The sequence below is a fragment of the Dipodomys spectabilis genome, unplaced genomic scaffold (assembly GCF_019054845.1).
Source record: "Dipodomys spectabilis isolate Male_0828 unplaced genomic scaffold, ASM1905484v1 ptg000205l, whole genome shotgun sequence".
Classification (NCBI taxonomy): Eukaryota; Metazoa; Chordata; class Mammalia; order Rodentia; family Heteromyidae; genus Dipodomys; species Dipodomys spectabilis.
In genome coordinates this window covers 3,549,092-3,568,598 of record NW_024870882.1, presented here as the reverse complement: position 1 = coordinate 3,568,598, position 19,507 = coordinate 3,549,092, and the positions used below count along the sequence as shown (strand labels likewise).

Sequence of the window (19,507 nt, the reverse complement as noted above, 5' to 3'; positions counted from 1 at the left end):
TCTTTTTCAAGGAGTGTCAGATCTCAGTAAATTGTTGGATTCAGGTCTCTCCAATTTGTTAATATAGGAACTCAGAGCTATAAACTTGCTTCTGAATTGTGCCTTTGCTGTGTCCCAGAGGAGCAGATAATCTCTGTGCTAGTTTTTGTTGAATAACAAGAACATGTGAACTTCGTTTCTAAGCTCTTCCATGACCCACTGGTGTTTGAACAGTGTGTTTTTCAGCCTCCATGTGTTACTGGACTTTCTTTGATGGCTTTTTGTGTTGAGTTCTAATTTTATTCCCTTTTGGTCTGAGAGAATGCAAGATATGAATTCAATGTTTTTGAATTTTGACAAGTTTGATTTGTGACCTAAAATGTGGTGTATTTTGGAAAATGTTCCATGTGCTGCTGAGTAAATAGTATACTCTGATGTTGCTGGATGAATATTCGCTAGATGTCTGCTAAATCAGTTGATGTATGCACTAATTTAGTTCTGTGGTTTCTCTATTGAGTTTTTGCCGAGTTGATCAATCTAGTGGGGATAGTGGTGTGTTAAAGTCCCCAACATTAATGTCTTTGAATCTATGTGAGATTTAAAGTAGCATTTCTTGGATAAATTTGGGTGCACTATTGTTTGGCAAATATTTAGAATTTTAATATCCTCCTGAAAGAGAGATCCCTTAATTAGTATGTAGTAACCTTCTTTATCTCTTCTCAATAATGTTAATTTGAAGTCTATTTTATCTGATATTAGGATTGTAACCCCTGCCTGTTTATGGGAGCCGTTTGCTTGGTAGATTTTGTTCTAGCCTTTCACTTTCAAAATGAGTTTGATTTTTTTTAAATTTTATTTATTTATTTTTTTGTGAACATACTGTACAGAGGGGTTACAATTACATGGGCAGGATAATGCATACATTTCTTATCAAGCATTTCGGCCTCCTCCTTTGTTTACCCTTCACATCCCTTCCCTACGTCCCCCCTCTCCCCCAGTTTTCCCCCCCTCCCCCCACCCAATCCAACCCCCCTGCCCCCCCCCCCACCAACGTTGTAAAGCTCGTTTTCGACATGACCTTGTACTTCTCATTGTTGGAACAGGTCCACCTGTATCCTTAAACGACTTGTGTTTCCCCATCTCCTCCACAAGTTATACTGACATCAAATATAGTGAAAGCAGAGGTTATACTGTGGGGGAGGGACATACAAAGCAACAAAGAGATAATCTTATAAATGCATTATAAACAAATGCATGAAATAAAAAAGCATTAAAATACATATCTAAGGGTTCATTTTCCTAACATCACATTATCTGACCTTTCCCGCTTGACTCATACATATACTAGATATTGCAAATAAGGGAAACCATGGGACCTATATTTCTTTGGGCCTGGATTACTTCACTTAATATAATTTTTTCCAAGACTTTCCATTTCCTAACAGTTGGGGCAAGGTCATTCTTTCTGATGGAGGCATAGAATTCCATTGTGTATATATACCACATTTTCTTGATCCATTCATCTACTGAGGGGCATCTGGGTTGGTTCCATATCTTAGCTATGGTAAATAATGCTGCAATAAACATAGTTGTGCTGGTAGCTTTAGTGTGGTCTTGTTTGTAATCATTTGGGTAAATGCCCAATAGTGGGATTGCTGGGTCATAGGGGAGCTCTATGTGAAGTCTTTTCAGGAACCTCCATACTGCTTTCCAAAGTGGTTGAACAAGTTTACACTCCCACCAACAATGAAGTAAGGTTCCCTTCTGTCCACATCCCCTCCAGCATCTGTTGTTGTTAGAGTTTTTGATTTTTGCCATTCTAACTGGAGTGATGTGATATCTCAATGTTGTTTTGATTTGCATTTATTAGTTAACTCTCCCAATGTGTTTGACTTTTATGGGCAAATTGTGATTCCTGAAGGTAGAAGATAGAAGAATCTTGCATTTTAAACCAACTAGACAGTCTATGTCACTTAATTGGAGAATTACATCCCCTAATATTGAGAGATAGGACTGAGAGGTATTTGGGTGTCCCTGCCATTTTATCCACCTTCTTGGGTGCTACGCCTACTGGATTCTTCCTATGGATCTTGGATTCTGTTTGTATGTGGTTTCTTGGCCTTTATTGTGGTCTTGTTGTTTTTCTATGTTTAGGACATCTTTAAGTATCTTTTGTAGAGCTGATTTGGTGGAGATATATTGTTTGTTTTTCTTTGCTATGGAAGATTTTTTATTAGATCTTCAATTATGAAGGAGAGTTTAGCTGGGTACACAATTCTTGGTTGATAGTTATTTGTCTTTATAGCATGGCATACATCATTCCAGGCTTTTCAGCTTTAATTGTCTCTGTTGAGAAATCTGAGGTGATTCTAATTGGTTTTCCTTTATAGGTGACTGATCTTTTCTCCTTGACAGCTTTAAGGATCTTTTCCTTGGTCTGAATTGATCCTGTGTGGCTTATAATTGGACGATGGGTTGTCCTGTTCTTGTCTGGTCTATTTGGAGTTCTAAAAGCTTATTGTATCTGAATATGCATATCTTTTTGCTTGTTGGGAAGTTCTCTGCTGGGAACCTGTTGAACAAATTTTCTAGACCATTACCTTCTGTCTCTATGTGCTCCTCTACAGCCATTTCCCTTAGATAAGGCCTTCTAATTGTGTCTTCCAAGTGTTGAATAGATCTATTCATATTTCTTGAATTTGTCTTGGATAGTTGTATGTTCTTTCTCTATAATACCTAGGCTGTCCTCAATGCCGGAGATTCAATCTTCTGCATGGTCTAACCAACTGTCAAGCCTTTCTACTTTATTTTTCATTTCTTTTCCATTTAATTGTTTGACTGTTATGGCTTCAAATTCTTTGTTGGAGCTTTGTTTTAGATCTTATATGAAATTCTTTACTTCCTTAATTTGGTTTTCAGTGTTTATTTTCAAATCACTTTGCTGATTAGTTATGGTTTCCTTGGACTCCCATTCCTTTTGTTGGGCTCCATTCAGCATTCCCTTTGTGGTCTCCCTGACTCCTTTCAGGTGTCTGTTTATAGATTCCATGAATGGCTCTATTGATCTTTGTCTATGCTCATCACACTCTTGCAATTCTTGTGTTATTCTTTGATTAGATTTCTCACGTTCATGCAACTTCTGTAGTTCTTTTTGACTGATCTCAGCCTGCTCACACAATTCCTTTATTTCTCTTTGAGTATTCTCAACCTGCTCATGCAATTCCAGTATCAATCTTTGAGTAGCTTTCTCAAGCCCATGAGCTTCGTGTTTTGATCTTTGGTTTGCCTCCTATCTCTCCCTATCACGCTCACACTGAGTCTTTTGCAGGGTTTCAATCTTCATTCAACATGTTTACCAGTAGTGTTTGTAGAGGTTTTTGGGAACTTTCGTCTGGATTATTCATTATCTGGTCTGTCACCTGATTATCTTGAGTGGGAATTGAGATACCTGGACTTGCCATTTTCCTTGTGTTTTTCTTGTTGTTCTGCCCATTTGGAATGAAAGTAATGCCAGTTTTGTGCTAGAACACCATTTTAAGGCAAGCATCAACCAAAGTCCTGTAATTGCATAGTCAAATGTCTGAAGATACAATCAATTTCAACAGATACAGTCTGTTCAACATTAAATAACTATGCATTAATGGGCTAAGAATACTAAAGAAGAATTTGACAAACCATAAATTATTATGTTTAAGGAGAAAGGTGGGGAAAATAGGGTTAGAGAGATTTGGAAATGTAAAAGGAGAGTGAAATTAACCAAGTCCTAATCTCACAGAGGGAAATGGATTGGAAAGGATGATAGGAAAGAGAGAAGAAAAAAATTTAAAAAAAGAGACAAGAAAAAAATGGAAAGACAAATATTTAAATTTTAAAAGTGAAACTCTTAAAAGTAATGAAAATTTAAAGAAGTAAAATTGAGAGATGAATGGGGATAAGATGAGAGGAAGGGAGGGATAGAAAGGAGACCTGAAAAACAAAAAAATAAAAATACTTCAAATAATTTATAGGTATAAATAGATAATACTGCTATTAAGGAATTTAATCCTAAGAGGTTTTGAATTTAGTAATACGTTTTTGGATTAAGAATGTACACAACAGAGGATAAGGTCTTATAATCAATGACAGGTATATAGGAGGTGAACAGAACAACAAATAATTCATGCAAAAAGAACTAAAGATGAAAAAGTAAAACGAATGAGAAAGAAAGAACAAAAAAGACCAACAGGTCAGTAAACATTTTTTTTTAAAAAAAGCACACACACACATATACACCTAAAATAAAAGTTATAAGAGCAAAAAAATTAATAAAAACAATTTTTATAATTAAAAAGTAAAAATTTAAAAAAGATACAAAAAAAGACTTCTTTGATTTTGTTTTTGGGGGGTTGATGGGATGATCCTATATCTCCCTTGTGTCAGTAACCAGTCTCTCAGTGGAGTCTCTAGTTTGCTTGTGGTGTTTGGTTTTCTGTGGCTTGATTGGTTTCTTAATTCAATTTGTTTGGGCAGGCAGAAAAAATTCTGTTGGTTTATCCAGAAGTTTGTGATCCCCTCCCAGGCTAGTTCAGTGGGAGGGAGATCTGCTTTGAGTATCACAAAAGAGGGAAGTGGCTGTTTCCTCTAGTTTGGAGTTGCTGTGATAAGGCTGGGTTCTGGGTAAAGTTGAGGCCTTTCAGCAAACAGTAGCTTTTCCCTGTGGGGCTAGCTTCTGGGACATTCACAGAGCCCAGCCTGGAGCAATGCTCAGGGTTTATGTTTACTGAGTTTCAATTGATTGTCAGTGCTGCTGTAGGGAGGGTCAGCCGCTGGCTCTGTTTACTCAGTGAAGAAAGCTACTCCTTCTTGGGTGTAGCTTTCTCTGCCTCTTTGTGGTGACTTTCCCATGGGTGGAGTTGAGAATGGCAGATCAGGGTAGGTACTTGTGACTCGCTAAAAGACTCTTTTGTTTTCATCAATGAACTGAGTTGGATCTAGCTGCTTAGCCTGGCCTTTGTCTACATCAAAGATGGATATCTCCGGTGTTGGAAGGAGGGGTGGCCTTCCCTCCTCTGCTCCCTTTGAAAAGGAGTGAAGATGTCAGTTTTGTACTCACGCTGGAGTGTTGGTTCCTGGGTAGCCTCTGGTCTGCTATCTGCAGGATGGTGATATCTGCTACTTGTCAGTTCTTGCTGGTGTTGAGTAAAATCTGCTCGCCCGCTGCATCTGACACATTTGTCCCAGACTCTCTGGGTTGTAGTTATGGCAGCTATGGATGCCACCACAGCCGGCACAGAAACCTCAGCCATGGCTGCTGGAAAATGCTTAGATCTGTCTCCTTACCTGGATTTTCCCTCTCTGCCCAAACTCTCTGTACTGTGATGGCACACTTGGTGTGCCTAGGACTGTTCACTGGAACACTTGAACTGCTTTCTATGTGAGAGCTTGTTTAGCCACCAGATTCTCCTCCGCCATCTTCTCGAAATTTCTGAAGGTGTTTAAATATTACTGGAAATGTTTTGGAATAAATAATGTTCACCTTGACTATCTTGAGAAAGGAAAATTGGTTTCTCAGCACTATAGGTAAGAACTTGAGTGAAAGAAACAAAAGGAAAAATGAGGAACAACTCAACACATTCATTCAAAAGAACCAAAACAACCCAAGAAAACACAAATTAACTCAGTACTCAAGAACCTGCAGGAAATGCAAAGATTTTTTAAAAAATAGCTATGATAAGCTTATGAAAATCCTGACTACATGGGAGTCTACTATTGTGAGGATAGTGGTTAAAGCTCAGACTGGACAGAAAGATCTGTACATAATGCAGGCACTTGTTATTCTAAATTCCAGGAAGAATAATATGAAGTAGACTGAGCCCACGATCATACACAAGTAGGAAGCAAGATTCTATCTGAAAGTTAATCAGGACAATTTAGGGCTGGGGGCATGGCAAAGTGGTAAGAACATCCATTTAGGAGACACAAGACACTCAATTCAAATTCCAATATTATGGGTATTAAAGAAAAAAAGCTATGACTTTATATAATGGGAATAATTACAAGATTTGAATATTTGAGTGGAGAAAAATCCATGAGAGAGATAGAGTTTACCCATATTGCAATACTTTCTACATAAGTGATAATATTATGTGGTACTCCAGACATAACAGAGTTACCTTGCAAATGAGCATGGATGTGCATTTGGGTGAAGGTAATACTCTATTTACACAGGTGTAAATTAAATACTTTTTGGGGGTAGATTTTAGTTCTTCTACTAAGAGCCTGGGTGATATCTCTGAGTCTTTTCTCTCAAGGCTATCACTCTACTACTTTGAGCCATAGTTCCAATTCTGATTTTCTGTTGGTTGTTTGGAGATAAGAGGCTCATGGACTTTCCTGACCAGGATGGCTTCAAACCATGATTGTCAGATCTCAGCCTCCTGAGTAACCAGGATTCCAGGCCTGAGTCGTCCATGTTTTTAGTAATTTAGTAAATTGTACAGTTACAGAAGTTATAATTTATCATTATAACCTTTATAATATATATGTGTATATTTATATCAATGCATACATATAGAAATATTTTAACATAATTTCGTATCTATAGTAGATTTATGAAATCATCCTTCATAATAAAATAACATGGAAACAAGTTTAATGAGGAGCAAAGCAAAGGGAATTGTCAGGTTTCTTGTTGTTGAATGAAATATGAATTGTGAGAATCGGTTTGAGAAAACCATTTAACAAAATGGATAATGACTATTAATTCCAATCCCTTTAGTTGCCCATATTGTGCATCCTCACACATGAGTGTCAAAGTCAAACCACACTTTTTTGTCTTTGTATTTAAATCACATGTTATAATTTAGGGGATAGGTGAAGTAATCAAATAAAGATTAAAATAATAGTAAATGTGGCTATGGGTTAGAGCTGAAAATTATTTTAAATATGATAATAGCTAATTAAATTCCATATCTCTTAGTTTTACTCTATTGTCATATACCTCATTCCCACATTAGGAAAGTACATAGAAGGTTCTCACTAAATTATGTGTAAAATTATGAAAAAATGTATTAAAAGAATATGGGCACATCGGGGCTGCGAAAGTGGCTTAGTGGTCGAGCTCTTGCCTCACATGCATGAGGCCCTGGGCTTGATACCTCAGCACCACATAAGCAAAAAAAGAAAGCCAGAAATGACGCTGTGGTAGATTGCTAGCCTTGAGCAGAAAAGCTGAGGGACAGCGCCAGAGGGGCCCAGTGTTCAGGCCCCTGGACCGGACAGAGAAAAACAACAACAACAAAAGAATATGGGCACAGTGTGGTTTTAGCTGATTGAGACCTGTAGGGGGTAGTGTGTTTATGAGGACCTGAAAAACATTGTGATGGAGATGAAGGAAGGGATGTGCTAATTCTGGCAAATTGGCTAGAGGATTGCTCCCAGAAAAATAGTGATGAATTCTTCTAAAAGGTTAGAGTAAAATCACTCTCACAATCATGTTCACTACTGTACTATTCACCGTAGAGAATTTATGGAAACAGCCCAGACACACTTTAGTAGAGGGATGGTTGGAGAAAGTGTCGCACATATACACAATTGGATTGCACCCATCCATTGTAAAGACTGTTACAACATTTGCAAAGAAATGGATAGATCTAAAATTATGTTAAGTAAACGACGTCACAGCCAGACACAAAAAGGTCGCATATTTAGAAGTCAGAATTTTATGCAAGTTAAACAACAGTATTAATCAAAGCATGCTATTTGTAGAGGAGTATTTAACAGGTGTAATTTCTTATAAAATTGAACTTTTAATCCAACAAAATGAATACCAGGAGACTACCACTTGGAAAATGTGAGGGGAAGTCAAAGGGAAGAAATAAAGAGACTTATGGAAGTAGAGAGTGAAGCCATAATATTCAATGCAGATAATATGAAACTAGTAAAAACGAAAGTGGGTTGAGGTTTGGAAGGATGTGAGAAAGTTGTGTAAAGATCCATTGTACTTATAAACTGATTCGTTGAATGGAAATCCCTTTGTACAACTATTTAATAAAAATATAATTAAAAACAATGGAGACATCTGATCATAAACCATGAGTCAATATGATAATTTTCTTCTCAGAAATTTTCTTTGCAGGTATTTTCCTCATAATGTCAGAAAATTGAACAACGCAATGTATATCAATACATCACTTTGCATATCCTAAATAGACAATATAAAAATCACAGTAAAAATATTAGAATATATCACATGATAAAATAACAGGTAGAAAGTATCAAACTCTGATTATTTTTCCAAGTACTTTACCTTTGGTACCTAATTTAATCCTCACAATAATTCCATAAAGTGGAACTACTTCTATTTTTAATTCTAAGATGGTGATATTTAAGTCTTCACAGTTGGAATTACTAGTACAACATTGTACACATGGTAAGTGTTAGCCTGCGTTCCATTCCCACCATATGAACTAACCTCATTCTATTTTATAACTAAATACCAGCACTCAGTCTACTAATTCTAGGAAAATTCCCAAAATTATTGTGCACACTGTAATAATATTTCATTTTATCTTTGTTAGAAAATAGGTAACTAAGTTGTACACCGGTGGCTCACACCTATAATGCTAGCTACATAGGAGGCTGAGATCTGAGGATTGTGGTTCAAAGCCAGCTCGGCAGGACAGACTGTGAGTCTCTTATCTCTAATAAACTACTAATAAACTGGAAGTGGCACTGTGGTCCAAGTGGTAGAGCGCTCGCCTTGAGTGGAAGAGCACAGGGACAGCACCCAAGCCCAGAGTTCAAGCCTCATGACCAACAACAACAAAAAAAGAAAATAAGAAGTAACTGTAATATGAAAACTCCAAGTTCATAATCAATTTATACCTCCCTGGTGAAAGGAACTGCTAAACTATAACATTCTTGATTTCTAGCTCAAAATAGTAGAAATCATATTTTATCCCTTCACTCAACACTGCACTGCCTGGGGAACCCATCTCTGGTTAACACAGTCTTACTGAAAGAATGACCTGCCCAATTTCTGATGGAAATAGATTGCAGGTCTTTTGGAGCAATTGTTTCCACATTGTAGCTCACCTAAATTGTTTACCATTAGAAGTATTTTCATTGCTTTTTATACCCAACATTTTGAGAGAAATGTACTACTTTAAAATGTTATTAAAGAAAGACTGATATAAAAATCACATTTGACCCCAGATACATATTTTACCTTTCATATACCCAAAAATGCAGTCTTTCATATCATTAATGTTAGGAACGAGAGGATAAAAATCATAGACACCAAGACCTAATTTTGAATCAAAGACTCTCCAACTTGTGAATAAAATTGGTTTAAAAAGAAATCAATACTACTGCATTTTTAAGTCCCTATGAAAAGGATAATGATTCCCTATGATAATGATAATGATAATGATACACTATTAACACTTAAAAATAACTCATTTTCTTGGAAGTAGGACAAAAAACACATGGTTAACCCTAATCATTTTAAAAGACCTTTACTTATACTAAAAGTTCTCTCATAACTATAAAGATTCTAAAACTAACTGAAGTAGAGAAGAAATAATTTAACTGCATCATCTACATTCAATGGACTATTAATTCAAAACAAAATTATACTAATAATTAGCTTACCCAATTCACTTACATTCTTTTATTCTATTCCATTTATTTTCATAAAAACTGGGTTTCCATAAAATGAAGCATAAAAATGCATATGAACCCACTTACATTTTCAGATCTTAACAATATTTATTTCAGAAATTTTAGCTCTACAGTAAATGACATGAAAAAATACTAAAATATTTAAAGGATTTTCAGAAATTGCAAGACTTGCTCTGGGATGTTATGTATATTGGAACAGATATTCAAAAAGCCTTATTTGTTTAAGTTGCCATAGTTAATCCCACAAAAGGGCCATTAGTAAAGATACCTGTGCATGTACAAAACACCTTCAAATGCACCCACAATCTGGACATGACACTTGCTTTTTGTTTGTTCGTTTTTGAAAGGAATACCTAACAAGCATATCCACAATACTTATTTTCAATGAATAAGATGGGATAGTCAAACATAATATGGGTTGGATTATCTCTTAGTGAGAATAAATATAATCTTGCAAAGAAAGTGATTTTCAACAGAAATCCGGAAAGAGTTTATCCAACTTGTGTTTCACAGGAATCACCAGAGAATAATACCTGTTTGTTCAAGTCGGTCCAAATCACTCCATGAGTGTATCTTAAAAGTATAACCAATTTAAGAGGTCAAATACGTGTTTTGTACTGACAATCATCTTATAGCAATAACTTACTAACTAATTATGTCTGTATCTTCTTATCTAACATACAATAAAAGCTGAAAGCGGTCTCTTTTTCTAACTTAATATTGTAAATGCTTTGATTATGATGTTATTATTAGACAAATAATATGTACAAAGGGTGGTTCCACTGAAATGACATGACAGAACACTGATAAATAAAAACATTGCAACACACTTAGCTTTTTTCAGCCTCACCCTGTCCACATTGGCAAGCAACATTGCAACAGCACATGCACACATATACACATACATACATGTTCGCACATGTACACACACATATACATGCATGCTAAATTCAGGGTTTTTTGTACAAAAAAGTCCAAATAAAATATTAGAGATTAGCACAAATGATAATATGCCTTATTACAAAATAATACATAAACCATTACCACGCATGTTACATTTTACCTGCCTCTCCACATGTGACCACTTAATTTATTTTTAATTAATTAATTACCTTATTAATTAATTTATTTGTTTGGTGCTAATACTGGGGCTTGAACTCAGGGCCTGGCTTTGTCCCAGAATTATTTTTTTTGTTTCAGTTTTCACAAGGCTAGCATTTTACTGCTTGTACAACAGCTCCATTTCTAGCTTTTGCTGGTTACTTTCAAATCAGACTCTAATGGACTTTTTTTTCTTGGTCTGCTTTCAAACCACAATGCTCAGATTTCATCTTTCTGATTAACTACTACTAAAGACCTAAGCCATCAGTGTGGCTTCTACTTTTTCCTCTATAGTTATCTAATGTACATACTTAGATGGTAATTTTAAAGTGAGAGTATAGAAGCAAGATGTACAGTGATGATACTGTCTTGTCAGAAATTCAAGTTAGTAATGTAAATTTATTCTTAAAACCATACACAAAAAATACCATGATATAGTGTAAGAGAACTCACTATTGAACATTTGAGTCTTAAGAGCTTTCTAATAGATCCATTATTTATTGGTACCCAACATTAGAAAAATGTATGAGGCATTGGTAAAATAGAAGTGTTTTGCATGACTACATACATTCTTTCTTTTTATAAGACACTTGCTTTCATCTAAAAAGTAGGCCTGTCTATTGTCTTCATGTGATTTTGATGATTGAAAGTGTTTAGTGAGAAGGTCAAAATGTATTAGTAGTCCTTCACTATCAATTCTCATTTTCTTCTTGGAGAATATAATGATCAAATCAATAGTTCAGAATCAGCAAGCAATACTTCAGAATCATGCTTCCAGTGCAAGTGGATCACCAGTAAGAAATCCTCAATACCAATTTCCACAAAGTTTTGTCACAGATACAATCTCCCTGCCTTCTCTAGCTGCTTTATTTTCTTATTCCTTCATTGTACAAGAAAAGTATGATTCTACTGATTTCAGTCAGATCTGTTACTAGAATTATCCATGATTTATTTTATTGTCTGTAATTTGGTAAAGTTATGTCTCTTTACATAGGCTACTAAAAATGTATTTACTAATTTCAAGTAAATACATAAATTCTATTTCCATCTCGTTTAAAAATAAAATTTTGTCTGTTCTACAAATTGATCAGAGGCATGGATTTTGTGGCTAGCTAGGTCATTACACATCTGACTCTTTCTTTCTCTCTACCTTTCATGGTTCTCATAATATGACTGCTCCATAATTATCCTCATTTATTTTGCTTTTATATTTTTGGTTGCATCATTTCACTTTTTGCTCTGCCATTCCCCAAATCATTTATATAGAAGGAATTATTTCCTATTTTCTCATTCCTAGAATAAGTTGCACATGAAGACATCACTGGTCCTCATTTTCAGTGTGTATGTAGAATACGGAGGAACATCTTTCCTCTGCTCTCCATCAATTCCCTACTCTCCATTTAGAATAATTTCGAATAGTAAAATTGGAAAAAGAGAAAATAAATCATGTGAATAAACAGTTGCAGAAAATTCACCAGATATTTCTGACCAGTTCAACCAATATGAACTAGTAGGGAAATACGTGGACACCTCATTCCCACTGGCACTCAAAGTCTCTGGTTAGGCAATTCTTAGGAATATGGGGAACAAGATGAAAAAGTAAGGAATGGTATCAATTGCAGGAAAAAAAATTGGAGAAGGATCCAAGCAATTTTCTTCATTGGGCTGCCGAAAATATTTCAGCTTATTACAATGCGGAGATTTCTTTCCCAAAAGGCCACTCATGTGAATAGTAGGGATGATGATGAGTATACCCCTCTTCGAGAAGCCTACAGTGGACACTTAGACATTGTCAGTGAGTTGGTGTCTCAAGTGGCACATGCAATAACTGTAGATGACTGCACACCCCTGCACAGTGCATATACGTGGAATAATACCAGAGTGGCTTCTTTCTTACTTCATCATGATACAGATACCAATGCCCAAACTAATGGACTCTTTTTTTAAATTTTTTTTTGGTCTGGTCTTGGGGCCTGAACCCTGGGCCTGGACGCTGTCCCTCAGCATTTCAGCTCAAGGCTAGCGCTCTACCACTTGAGCCACAGCATCACTTCCGGCTTTTTTTCTGCTTATGCGGTGCTGAGGAATCGAACCTAGGTCCTCATGCATGCAAGGCAAGCGCTCTACCACTGAGCCACCTTCCCAGCCCAAATATTTTTGTTTGTTTGATTTTTGTTGTGGTGGTGTTTTTTTTTTTGGTCATACATGGGGCTTGAGCTTTGGGCTTGGGTGCTGTTTCTGTGCTCTTCAGGTCAAGGGGAGCACTCTACTACTTGAGCCACAGTTCCACTTCCCCAAACTAAAGGACTTTTGACAGCCTTACATCTTGCTTTCGAGAATTGAGATAGTAAAGATATGCTGGATAGCCTTCTGTTGAACCATTATATGAAACCAGGCCTGAAGAACAATATAGAAGAAACTGTATTTGATATTGCCAAAAGGATAATTATGTATCACTACCTCTATGAAGTTGTGAAAGGCTGTACAAATTGTTCACCGACGTCCTAATGGTCGGGTTAAGGTTCTTAAATTTCAAAAATGCAAGTCCATCTTTTGTGTCCCTACAAAACATTTTCACAATCCAAATAAGAGCAATATCTTTTTTTTTGGTCAATCATGGGGCTTGAGCTCTGGGCCTGGGAGCTATCCCTGTGCTCTTCAGCTCAAGGTGAGCTCTGTACCACTTGAGACACAGCTCCACTTCCAGTTTTCTAGTGGTTTATTTGAGATAAGAGTACCACAGACTTTCCTTCCCAGGCTGGCTTTGAACCATGATCCTCAGATCTCAGCCACCTGTGTAGCTAGGATTATAGGCATGAGCCACCAGTGCCCGGCAGCACCAATATTTTACTGTAAAAATTCATGGATTCCGTGGAATTCTTCCAAGTGAATTTCCTGCCTTGGATGTAAAAATGTATTCAATAGTTTTTGTATACATGTATAATAATTTCTTCAGAGTTTGTGATTTTTTAATCAGAAATAATTTTAATTTACCTGTTGAAATGAGTAGTACAGAAACTAAAATATTTCTGATGCTTGTCTGAAAAAGTATATTTTAAAATATTCTATATTCTATGTTTGCATAATGTTCATAATTTATTTTCTCCTAGATATACTTTGAATTCTACATTATTTTATAATATATAGGTTCATTAATGTGTCCTTTCTGATTGCATTCCATATAGAACAGTTTGATTCCTTTTTTTCTAGGTGTTAATATTATTTTTCTTTGGGATAAAATGTCAGTGATGTCTAATTTGAAAAGTTTTGTAAAGTTTATGCTATGTAAACGCCTTTCTGAGGTGAAGATTTAATACACTGATGTCAAACTAAATTTAATAATATGAATTACGAGTATTGTTACACTTGTAATTTTGTAATCAACTTTTTAATAACTGTTTTTCATTTCTTGCATCTGAAGAATGAAAAATATGGAATACTTCTCAAATTTTCATATTATCCTTTTGCAAGTGCCATGTTAATCTCTGTATTGTAATTTGAGTATACGTGCTGCTGAAGCACGTAATATCCTCTAAATTTAAGTAGTTAATGATGCATTCTTTATACTGGCTTATATCTATGGGTGCCTACTTGTAAGAAGGAAACCTTATTGTTCCTAACAATGCTATCGATCTTATTTCCCTTAAATTCTGTGAATAGTGGAAAAAAATTATATTGATCAGTCGATTGCTCACATTTGCAAAATTTTTTTGTCAATGACTTTATTAAGTCTTTTTATTTGGTATTTGATCATACTCTTAATTATTTATAGATAGGTCCAAAGGTGATGGCTTTTTCAAGTACTTATTTATTCAGCTGAATTAGCTTTGTGGACCTAATGGATTCAAAGTAAGCATTGCTTAAGAGATACTTCTAAACTTCTTCAGCTGACAATTTCCCAAATGAGGTGTTACTGGAACAAATGTCTACCTGAGCCTTTACCCTTCTTCCATGTGGGAACAGACCAACTAGAATATCTTACCCTGACAGCAAAGATTTTCTTACTAGAACAAAACTAATCTTGGTTACAAGAGATCATAGAGAGATGAACCGTTCAAACAGAACTGTTCAGACTAGAAGGTATTTTATCAAAATATAATTGTTTATTATACCTTCCATTTCAAAAGTAGCTAAAGCCAAGAAGGTGCAAAAATTGTTCATATGCATGATTACTTTTTGTTCTGGCCTGTCTACGATCCAACCAGGCAGGAAATTACACTACTGCCTTTTTATAACCAAATATTTTCAGAGTTACAGGAGAAGTGCATATGTTTCTCCTCGTTATTAGGCATTAAATTGATAATGTTTTAATCACAGAGTTTCCTCTTTCCTCCATGCTGTAAATCTACAAATGGTAAAACTTTAGGTCTAACTCTATCAAACACTGAGGTAGAGATAATGGAATAATACTTTAAAACAGAGTTGCCTTTGATACAGTAACTACAACAGAAAAATGCAAAATGTGTGCCTTTTAAATATATATAGTCATACATTTTACATTTATATGTGCTGATTTTATATTTCACACAATGAAACTTACTAGAATTAGTTGATAATTTGACAAATAAATTGATATTTACTTTTTTCCAATAAATAGAATTGGAATATAAATAATTAGGTTTAAAATATATATTAGACTATAAAAAGTATCAATGCAATGTTTTTAGTATAAACTTGTGATACATTATAACTGTTCTTTGCCTTCTGAATCCAAATGGTAAAAAAACAATGTTTTCCTCTAATCTGTAATGGATTTTACTCTGCTGCTCTGTTTATTGTTTTAACTCGCCTGTCCCAAACTGTTTTTCTCCATACTTCTGAAGCATTCCTACTGATTATTCCCAAATTTTGCTAAGATGTCTAAAAAATATTATTTTTCTGCAGTACCCATGGGTCCTAGGATCCCAGGTCCCAGATACCTGCATCATCAGATAACAGGGGCATGACTTTTCACCAAGGCCCATGCAACATATCAACACAAAGTAATTGAAGACCCATCTCAATTTCGCATTTCCTATATTTCAGGGCCCCAATTCCTTGAGATGCAGGAATTAGCAGTAAACAATTGTGAAATGCAAGGCAACTTAAAATGAAGGATGAGATCACAAAATTTGAGAGAAAGTACTGTAATTCAAACATTCAACTTACAGATGACCAGCCCATATGAGTGAACAAGTTCACAAAGTGTCATATGTTTATTTTTAATACCCCTCACCTATGATTAACGAAAGATTTTATTCCAACATAAGTGGGCCAAAAATAGTTCCTGGAAGGACAGATCCATAATTGGTCTACCAAAGCCCGAAAACTTGACTTAGAGGTCAAATGTAATTCAGAAAAACATTTGAAGCACTAAGGAGTGCTTCAAAACACTGGGACTTCAGTACAACATGGTTCTGTGGTATAAAAATGTCAATGGTAATCTACATTTAATCTGAAAGTATATTCATTTTCAAATATACTTTTTAAAATCAATTTCTCCAAAATAACATTTGACAAGTTGATGATACTTAGTGACATTACAAGTTTTTCAAGTGTAGGGAGCAAGTTAAATAGAGTTGAATTATTTATACAGCACTAATGCCAAACATGTTCAACCATTCATTAAAGTGTAGAAATACTATCACCCACAATTTGTGTTTTTCAGTAAGAGCCTTTCAGAAATGTGTTAAATAGATCAACCTCCTAAATTTCAAACCCAAATATTAGCTAATAAATTTCATCCTTTAATAAGGTACATTTTAAAAAAATCACAAATAGTTGCCTTATTATATGTTATTTTATGTTTTCCCTCTGTCTAACATAGTAAGAAATATGACTTGAAGTCTTGAATATGGGTACTTATCAGAGATATGGCAAACAAAGTATCTGTCTTCTACTTCTATCATATTCCTCTCTAGGAATAAATTTTAATTTTCTTCTATTTCCAAAACTTATAGGTAGTAGAAAATATTATTCCATGTAAAATAAAAGAATCACACCATTGTACAAAGCCATTTATAAAAATTCATAGTTAGGAATACATTCTAAGCCATTTTTTAACTTTCTTTTTGACTAAAGATTAACCTTACAAACAGTTGAGAATAAAATCATGTTTAGGTGCTTCCCATCTCCAGTCTTGCAAATTGTTGCTGAAGATGAATGAATTATGGAAATATAAACTGGCATCAGTTAAAGAATATGCAGGATTGAAACTCCATGGAATGTATATAAACTTTTCAAAGTATTAATAGACAGTTTAACAGAATGACAATCAGGAAGTTGAAACCAGAGAGGAATTATAGTAAAGACATAGAATGAATGAAAAATGAACAAGGGGCAGGTACAGTTAGAATACTGAATGTACACATATGATGAAGGAAGTGGTAAATTGGAAATAAATCTTGGAGAAAGGGTTGGTTGAGAATGATGGAAGGAGTGACTCTGATCTAGGAGCATTGGACAATTAGATGGATATATTTAATTGTAACACAATTGCACAACCCTTTAAAATTCAGTTAAAAAACACAACAAGAAACAAAAACACACAAAAATCACAACCAAACAGCAATCTCTAGAGAGTATGAATATGACCACTCAAAATTTTAATCAGTTAATGAAGGGCAGTCTTGGGAAAAGCAAACAAAGCTGTTCAAAGAGGGAAGTTTGGGATAGGGAGAATTTTGAACAGAATTAGATTGTCTAAGGTTATAAATCACCTATATCTGCTGCAAACAGTATCTTTCTTCTACGAGTTTTCTGTCTGAACTGGATAATCCAGTCCTGAGACACACTTGGTAGCTTGTGAGGTAGAATGGAAGAAACAAGATCAAGAACCCATTACTCCACTGGAGAGAAAACAATCCTCTATATTTTCTCTAATCTCTCTTCACTACTCTTTCTTGATACTTTTAAGTCAAATTGCTTTTGAATTATATTTTTTCTTCTTTCTTCTGGCAAAGTAATTGGTCAAAGTAATTTCATTAAATATTATTTGCCATTTTCTTCTTTCATGCTGTTTAATTGGCCAAGTGAGTCCATAAAACTTCCCTCTTGCATTTGGTTGCCATGAAACAACATCTATGTTAATGAGGAGAAATCTAAAGTAAATCTTTGTCTCCAGAAAACTGTCCAAGAGGCTGTGATCACAAATATTTGGCTATATATTTTTTCTTTTACCTTGAAAGACTTCTTGTATCTAAAGTGACCACAAAAATAAGTACTCCATCACTTGTTGGTTCAATCAGAATTGTCTAACCTCAAAGATATATTTGCTAACAAGATGCTTAGAGGAAACCAAAAAATACTGCACTTTTTATCTTCTCTCTTAAGATTCTCCTTAGATACCATATCAGGAACAGTGAAGTTATTCTATGCAAAATTATTTCACTAGATTATTTCTCTCTTGGTCTTGCATTTGTTCACCAAGTTGTATGGAGGAGAATAGAGTTAAATCACCCATACCTTGGAAGAAAGTGTCTGTTACAAAAGGACAATGCTTCTATGTCCTACTTCTATGTCCTCTTATCTTTTGCAGGAGTTCCAATTAATCACAGGTTCTTGGCTTCAAGTCTGGTGAAGCTGAAGGACCATATGGGCTCCACCACTGCTACATCTTCATTATTTCTCTTTTAAAACTCTTTAAGTTGCCTCATTTGGATGTGGAATATATTTTCATGTCTTCATTCAATCAGTTCTGCATTGTAGTGAGCCAAATGCACTCTGTAAAATCACTTTAGGGAGTAAAAATACTAACACAATTTATATCAAAAATTTTTGGCCTCCCTTCACTGCTGAAGTCATTATGCTTAGCTAAGGCTTCTAAGAAATTTTTTTTATTATTTTTTCCATTTGCTCAATTCTTTTCTAAACTTTTTGGCATATGTAATAAAAGAAGTCTTCACTATCTCAAATTAATAAGAATATTATTTTTTGTGAGCCACTTAGAAATGTCAAATCATTGGTTTGAATTTTCCAATCAGAATTTTTTTCTGTGTTTCACTGCTTCACGTCCAAAGACATTGTGGAAAGTGTTACAAACAGAAATGTGTAATCCCAACACCTTCTTTTATTGTGGAGGGCATTTTCTCCCTAAATATTTTGACTCAAATTATCTTTTTCAGAGAATTACTGTTTGGTTATTAAAGGTAAATTTACAAATTTTGATGCCTTATTTTTTTAAGAACTTTTAATTTAAATTCCAATACAATCTGGTTTCAAACAGTGAGAATATAGTTCCTGGGTAAGGACAATTCTAAGGGAACCTACAGGACTTACAGCAAGGTTTCTGAGGTTTGTTTGTTTAGTGTGAAAAAGAGCCATCTTCATCCACATTGCTCCCTCTCTACTAAGTCTCCATGGATTTCTTTGCATGAAAACCTATTCTTCCAGGCAATTTTAAATTTTCTTAATAGGCTAAGTTGTTAAAAATTTTGAACAGTTAAATTTTACTTGTCATAACTTTAAAACCCTTGAAAATCCTTTATCAGAACCGCAAATTCACCAATCCTAATTCCACCTTTACCATCAAAATGTTAACATGCTGTTTTCATGATATAGTATCCATGCAGCTATTATTTTCTAGTGGCTTTGTTATGCGTATATATTACCATATTAGAAGATGCTAAGCAAAATGAATTAGAAAATAAAGAACCAGATTTTTTTTTCATTTGTGGTTGTTGTTTTTGATGAACTATGTGATTTCTGTTTTCTTTGGGGTGTTCCTCTATGGTTTATCCCTGCTGTATGGTGAGACAATGGTGAGCATAATGGTGAGACAAAGGAC

The 19,507-nt window shown here is 34.9% G+C and overlaps 1 pseudogene; it reads right to left on the bottom strand.

Moving 5' to 3' along the window:
• Window positions 1-14,168: 14,168 nt before the first annotated feature.
• Window positions 14,169-14,265, bottom strand: LOC122122147 (annotated as a pseudogene).
• Window positions 14,266-19,507: the final 5,242 nt, after the last annotated feature.